This window comes from Triticum urartu, chromosome 7 (assembly GCF_003073215.2).
Source record: "Triticum urartu cultivar G1812 chromosome 7, Tu2.1, whole genome shotgun sequence".
NCBI lineage: Eukaryota > Viridiplantae > Streptophyta > Magnoliopsida > Poales > Poaceae > Triticum > Triticum urartu.
The window spans coordinates 419,359-426,812 of record NC_053028.1 but is presented as its reverse complement, the minus strand read 5'-3'; positions in this window follow the sequence as shown (position 1 = coordinate 426,812).

Here is a 7,454-nt window from a genome sequence, read left to right as displayed (position 1 = left end):
GAGATGAACATGAACCTAGTGATAATGTTAATGATGATGTTCATGTTGATGCTCAACCTAGCAATGATAATGATGTGGAGATAGAGCATGCTGTTTATCTTGATAACCCACAACCTAAGAATAAAAGATATGATAAGAATGATTTTATTGCTAGGAAACATGGTAAAGAAAGAGAGCCATGGGTTCAGAAACCAATGCCCTTTCCTCCTAAACTATCCAAGAAAAAGGATGATGAGGATTTTGAGCGCTTTGTTGAAATGCTTAGACTTGTCTTTTTGCGTATGCGTTTGACTGATATTCTAAAAATGTCCCCTTATGCAAAATATATGAAAGATATTGTTGCAAATAAAAGAAAGATACCGGAAGCTGAAATTTCCACCATGCTTGCTAATTACACTTTTAAGGGTGGAATACCAAAGAAACTAGGAGATCCAGGAATACCAACTATACCATGCTCCATTAACGGAAACTATGTTAGAACTTCATTATGTGATCTTGGAGCCGGTGTTAGTGTTATGCTTTTCTCTTTATATTGTATACTTGATTTGAATAAGTTGACAACAACGGAAATCTTTCTGCAAATGGCCGATAAATCAACTGCTATACCTATCGGTGTTTGTGAGGGTTTACCTGTTGTAGTTGCTAATGTTAATATTCTAATAGACTTTGTTACTCTTGATATACCCGAGGACGACAGTATGTCGATCATCCTTGGTAGACCCTTTTTGAATACTATAGGGGCTATTATTGATTGCAACAAGGGCAATGTCACTTTTCATGTTAATGGTAATGAGCATACGATAAACTTTCCGAAGAAAAAACCTCAAGTGAATTGTATTAACTCTGTTGGAGAAACTCCAACAATTGCCATTGGAGGTTTTAAATTTCCTATTCCTACTGTCAAGAACAAATATGATATTCTTATTGTTGGGGACATGCCTATCCCTGTTGAGGTAACCTAGTGTTATTCAAAAAAAATCGGTTTCATGTCATTCATAACAAGTTTGTTAATAAGACTTGATCAACCTCATTAATTGATTCCTTTTGACGGGCATGTGATGGATGAATTTAGGAGGCACAATCCTCTGTACCCAACTTTTACTTTCTGTTAATTAGATTAAATAAAGTAAAACTGCTATTATTTTTTCGTTTTCTGAATTATCCGTGCAATAAAAAATGTCTAGAAAATAGAAGTTCTCCAAATGCCCTGAAAATTTAGTATTTTTTTGAGAAATTAAGAACTGAAAACACCTCAAGGGAATGCACTAGTGGGCCACAAGCCCACAGGGCGCGCCCACCCCCTGGGCGCGCCCCAAGTCTTGTGGGTCCCACATGGGCCCCCTAACCTATGCCAGCACCCATTCACTTCGTCTTGCTCCAGAAAAAATCCCACCACTGCTCAAACCCGTGTTCTAGCTCATCTTGCTACCATTTTCGATCTCCTTGCTCAAAACTCCATTTGCAAAACTATTTTGGGGGATAATTCATCGGTATGTGACTCCTCCAATGGTCGAATTAGTTTTTGTTCTTGTACTTTATATATTGCAATTTTTTGCTGCTGTGATGATCTTGTTCTTGAGCTTGCATGTCAAATTTATATGTCCCAAAGTAGTTTTGTTGCATGATATAGCCCCTAGACACTTGTAGGAGTAGTTGTTATTAGTTTTGTTGAGTTTTGTTCACTTTTATTTTGAGTCACTAAAAATTTCAGAAATTTTCAGAGAAAAGAAATGATGAAGAGATGGTTAAGAGTCTGGGTTCTAAAGAAAATGATAATGAGGACAAGAAGAAGACTAAGTATAATCTTCCGCGTGCCACGGAGGTTCGGCCATGTGAATGGCCAAGTGATGCATTCTTGAGAGCGGCTGGAATTTATGATGATTTCTATTATTTGGCGGAGAATGCCGGCATCACCACTTTCCTCCAAGATAAGTGTAACCAATACCTCCTAATCACTAACACCTTCGTGCAAAATTTTGACTTTCGTTATAGGGAAGATCCTCCTATGGTAGAATTTCACTTATATGATGTGCCTAAGAAAATGACTCTTTATGATTTTTCCAATGTTTGCAAATTACCTTATGAGGGCAGCGTCAGTGAACCACATCCTAGAGACGTGGAGGGCTTTATTGCCAAAAGTACTATGGGAGAAGAGAGAGGGGTGTCGGAAGCCAGAGTGGCTAGTTTAAATTTTTCCTGTTTTATGCTATTATTCATTATTTGCGGGGATGTTTGATTGGTCGTGGGGAGAGTGGAGGCCTCAATCACTACAAAAAAAATACACTTCCGTGATGATACGTGTTTGTCACAGTAGGTCGCTTTTTTGTCATGCTTGTACATCCATGACAAATTTATGACAGAATCAAGATAGTCATACCTGTGTTGTCGTAGAAGTGTTCCATGACATTACCAAAATTATCATCACGGAAGTGTCGACTTCCATGACGATAAATCGCGCGTCACAGAAGTGCCTTCGTCAAGGGTGACCGACACGTAGCATCCACCGTAATGGAACGCCGTTAAGCTATCGGGTCGGGTTTTGGATCCGATAACCCGTTAACAGCCCCGACCAATGGGAAATTTCCATGTGTAAAATTCTTATTGGTTGGACGAAACACGTGTCAGCTCGTCAATGGGTCAGATAGGCGCCTATGATACGTCGACACGTGGCGCGGCCCAACAGAGGCCCATTCCTGTGTAAAGGCCGGCCCGTTTGACTTGGTCAAAAGCTGGCGGGCCGGCCCATGGAAAGCCTGTTAACGACCTCTTTGAATATAGCCCATTTACAGCCCGCTAACCCAAGGCCCGTTACGCCCTATCCGAATTAGGCCCAGTAGCGTCATCTGGGCTATCCAATATGATTCCAGCCTGTTTTCACTTCTGGCCCATGTATGGCCCATGACGCCTTTCGGCCCATATGAGGCCCTATTTAACTCTTGGCCTACTAACGGCCCGTGGTGAAACTAGCCCGTAATGAACAGTGTATCACTTTACACCCATTAACGGCCCATGGTGAAACTGGCCCGTGATGAACAGTGTATCACTTTATTCCCATTAATGGCCCGTTATTCTGTTGGGCCGTTTCCAGCCCATGTTATCTTTCGGCCTTCTCAGAGGCCATTTATTCTTGGGCTCTTTTCCAGCATTCGTTTACTTACGACCCGTTACTATCATTTCCTACTTGTGGGCCAAATTCAGCCCGTGGTTACAGTCGGCCCGTTTGTGGTCCGTTTATACGTTGGGCCGTTTTCATTGTGTCATCAAATACAACCTATTAATGATGGCCCTTTCTCAAAACCCTTTCTCAAAACAATCATGATATGATATAACAAGATGGTATCTCGCTAGCCCTTTCTGAGACCGCAAAACATAAATGCAGAGCACCAGATCAAGGACTGACTAGACATTGTAATTCATGGTAAAAGAGATCCAGTCATAGTCATACCCAATGTAAATTAATAGTAATGAATGCAAATGACGGCTATGCTCTCCAGCTAGTGCTTTTTGATAAGAGGGTGATGACTCAACATAAAAGTAAATAGATAGGCCCTTCACAGAGGGAAGCAGGGATTTGTAGAGGTGCCAGAGCTCGGTTTTGAAATAGAGATAAATAATATTTTGAGCGACATACTTTCATTGTCAACATAACAACTAAGAGATGGCGATATCTTCCATGCTATGCACATTATAGGCGGTTCCCAAACAGAATGGTAAAGTTTATACTCCCCCTCCACCAACAAGCATCAATCCATGACTTGCTCGAAACAATGAGTGTCTCCAACTAGCAACAGTCCCAGGGGGAGTTTTGTTTGCAATTATTTTGATTTAGTTTGCATAAAGCATGGGACTGGGCATCCCGGTGACTAGCCATTTTCTCGTGAATGAGGAGCGGAGTCCACTCCTCTTGAGAATAACCCGCCTAACATGGAAGATAAGGGCAGCCCTAGTTGATACATGAGCTATTCGAGCATACAAAACAGAATGTTTATTTGAAGGTTTAGAGTTTGGCACATACAAATTTACTTGGAACAGCAGGTAAATACCGCATATAGGAAGGTATGGTGGACTCATATGGAATAACATTGGGGTTTAAGGGATTGGATGCACAAGCAGTATTCCCGCTTAGTACAAGTGAAGGCTAGCAAAAGACTGGGAAGCGACCAATTAGAGAGCGACAACAGTCATGAACATGCATTAAAATTAATAAACATTGGGTGCAAGCATGAGTAGGATATAATCGACCATGAACATAAATATCGTGAAGGCTATGTTGATTTGTTTCAATTACATGTGTGAACATGTGCCAAGTCGAGTAACTTAAATCATTCAAAGGAGGATACCACCCCATCATACCACATCACAACCATTTTAATAGCATGTTGGCATGCAAGGTAAACCATTATAACTCATAGCTAATCAAGCATGGCACGAGCAACTATGATCTCTAATTGTCATTGCAAACATGTTTATTCATAATAGGCTGAATCAGGAACTATTAACTCATCATATTTACGAAAACAAGAGAGGTCGAGTTCATACCAGCTTTTCTTATCTCAGTCAGCTCATCGTATATCGTCATAATTGCCTTCCACTTGCACGACCGAACGAAGTGAATAACAATAAGAGTGCACGTGCATTGGACTAAGCTGGAATCTGCAAGCATTCAATAAACAGGAGAAGACAAGGCAATATGGGCTCTTGGTTAAATCAACAATAATGCATAGAAGAGCCACTTCAACAATTTAATCATGGTCTTCTCCTATCGACCCCCAAAGAAAAGAAAAGAAATAAAACTGTTTACATGGGAAAGCTCCCAACAAGCAAAAGAAGAGCGGGAAATATTTTTGGGTTTTCTTTTTAATTATTACTACTACAGCAAGAAAGTAAACTAGCTAAAAGCTACACTAATTTTTTTGGTTTTTCTTAAGGTTTATCAAACACACAAGAAGAGAGCAGGAAAAAGGAAATAAACTAGCATGGATATTACAGTGAAAAAGTATGAGCACCGACATCTAGCAATGAGTGTGTGAACATAAATGTAATGTCGGTGGGAAATACGTACTCCCCCAAGCTTAGGCTTTTGGCCTAAGTTGATTCATTGCCAGGGATAGCCTGGCGGATACCCGTAGGTGTAGCTGGGGTCATACTGAGATGCAGCGGTTATCGCCTCCTGAGCTGCAGCGTGGCGTCGAGCTTCCTCCGCCCTCCTCTCGTACTCATCTGCCTCCTCTCTGGTAATAACATATCTTCCTTTTGCTTGATAATCAAAGAAGGGAGGAGCAGGGAGAGTAATACGGACAACACGCCGTTTGTCAAAGATTAGTCGAGGCTGGAGAGGTGATTCATTCCTCTCGACAAACTGGTGGTAGACCATAGAATTATAGTCTAAATAAGTAGGAGGCAACTCCATATCATCCTCACGAACATCCACATCAAGAAAATCAGCTAAGCGGGTTGCATAAATTCCTCCAAAGAAATCTCCATTAAATCTATTATGATGCAACCTACGTGCAACAATGGCTCCCAAATTATAAGATTGGTCTCCTAACACAGCACTCCTAAGAATGCTAAGGTCAGGCACACACATATGACATGCTTCATCTTTACCATTTCTGCACCTGCCTATGAAGAGAGCAAAATAATGTATAGCAGGGAAGTGAATGCTCCCTATGGTAGCTTGTGTTATATCTGTAGATTCCCCTACGATTATACCAGCAAGAAAGTCTCTAAATTCAGATTTACGGGGATCACTAACACTACCCCATTGTGGAAGTTTGCAAGCAGAAGTAAAATCCTCTAAGTCCATGGTATAAGATTTTTCATAAAGATCAAACATGACTGTTGGAGAATTACGTGAAGATGAAAATTCAAACCTTCTCACAAATGAGCTAGTGACATGATGGTACTGGGGGCATTTGTCTGCCTCAAAGTTCACAAGATCAGTGTTACACAAATATGCGTTAAATTCTTCCTTGATTCCCGCTCGATCCATAAAATTTTCTAAAGGCCATTCACAGGGCCGCACTGGAGCGTCCCTTGGTGGCTCCTCATTAGCATCACGCAATACAAGCCTGGGTCCTTGCTTCCTTGAAGAACCACCTTGGAACATTTTCCTAAACATCTTTCTTCCTCTAAAAAATTTCTGAGATTTTAGTAACTTCAAACAAAAGTGAACCAAACTCAATAAAATTGATAGCAACTACTCCTAGAAGTTCCTAGAGACTATATCATGCATTGGAACTACTTGGAACCATATAAATTTGACATGCAAGCTCAAGAACATGGTCACCTAGGTAGCACAAATTTGCAATGAATTGAGCACTAGAACAAAAACTAATTGGACCAATGGAGGAGTCACATACCAAGGAACAATCTCCCCAAGCAGTTTTGTGAGAGGTGCTTTGAGAAAGGAGATCGAAAACCGCAACAAAGTGAGCTAGAACTCGTGCTTGAGCTGGATATTGGTGTTTGTGGGAGGAAGAAGGAGTGTATGGGTGCAGGAATAAGTGGAGGAGGGCCACCGTGGGCCCACGAGGCAGGGGGCGCACCCTGGGGGGTAGGGCGTGCCCTCCACCCTCGTGGCCAGGTGGTTCATCCCCAGCTGTGTTCTCAGTTGTGGCACCCCGGCTCAGAGCGACTGGTTTGCCACGCATTGCCAGCCCAGAGACCATGTCTTCTGGCAACACACAACATCTTGGTACAGAAAAACAACCACTTTATTGATGCTAGCGGAACAGAGTCTACAACAGTTGTCGATGCCAAGCGGCACACTCGGTGCGGCTGAACATTTGTACATTATTTAGTGAACATAAAGGGGCCTCGATCCGAACAACTACGTGGCAGCGGAATAACGTCGTGGCGGAAGCTCCATCTCACAGGGACACCGATGCGGACACGATCTAGACTCGAACAGCGCTCCTCTCCAACGGTACTTTCCTGAAATCTGGCATGACACGCCAGGTCAGTACATTGAATGTACTTGCAAGCTCACAACAGGCATAATCATAATGGCAAACAATATCATGATATTTAACCAATTATTAATAATGCAACACTATATGTCAAACATGTTGTGATCATGCTCGAACGTCTCGGGATAACTTACCAACCGTGATCATCCTCGGATCACAAGCAAACCACCAACATGGTCTTTAACAAGAATAACTCGTGATCCTTACGACGATCACAACCACGACCAATGTCTGGTCCCGAATGCCTCAATGGCCTTTCTGCCATCCATTAATAATGCAAAGTTCATAGCTTAGTTTGCAATTTTTATTAAACGTTGACTCATGGTGGGGCCTACTACGAGGTGTTCGTGACCGTGGACTCGGCTATCGATAGATTATACACTCTGCAGAGGTAGCACACTGTACCCACACCACGGAACCCATGGCCTCGCACTCCCATTCGGGTGGACCAAGGGCATTCCGACAAAACCCTTCCATTGCCAC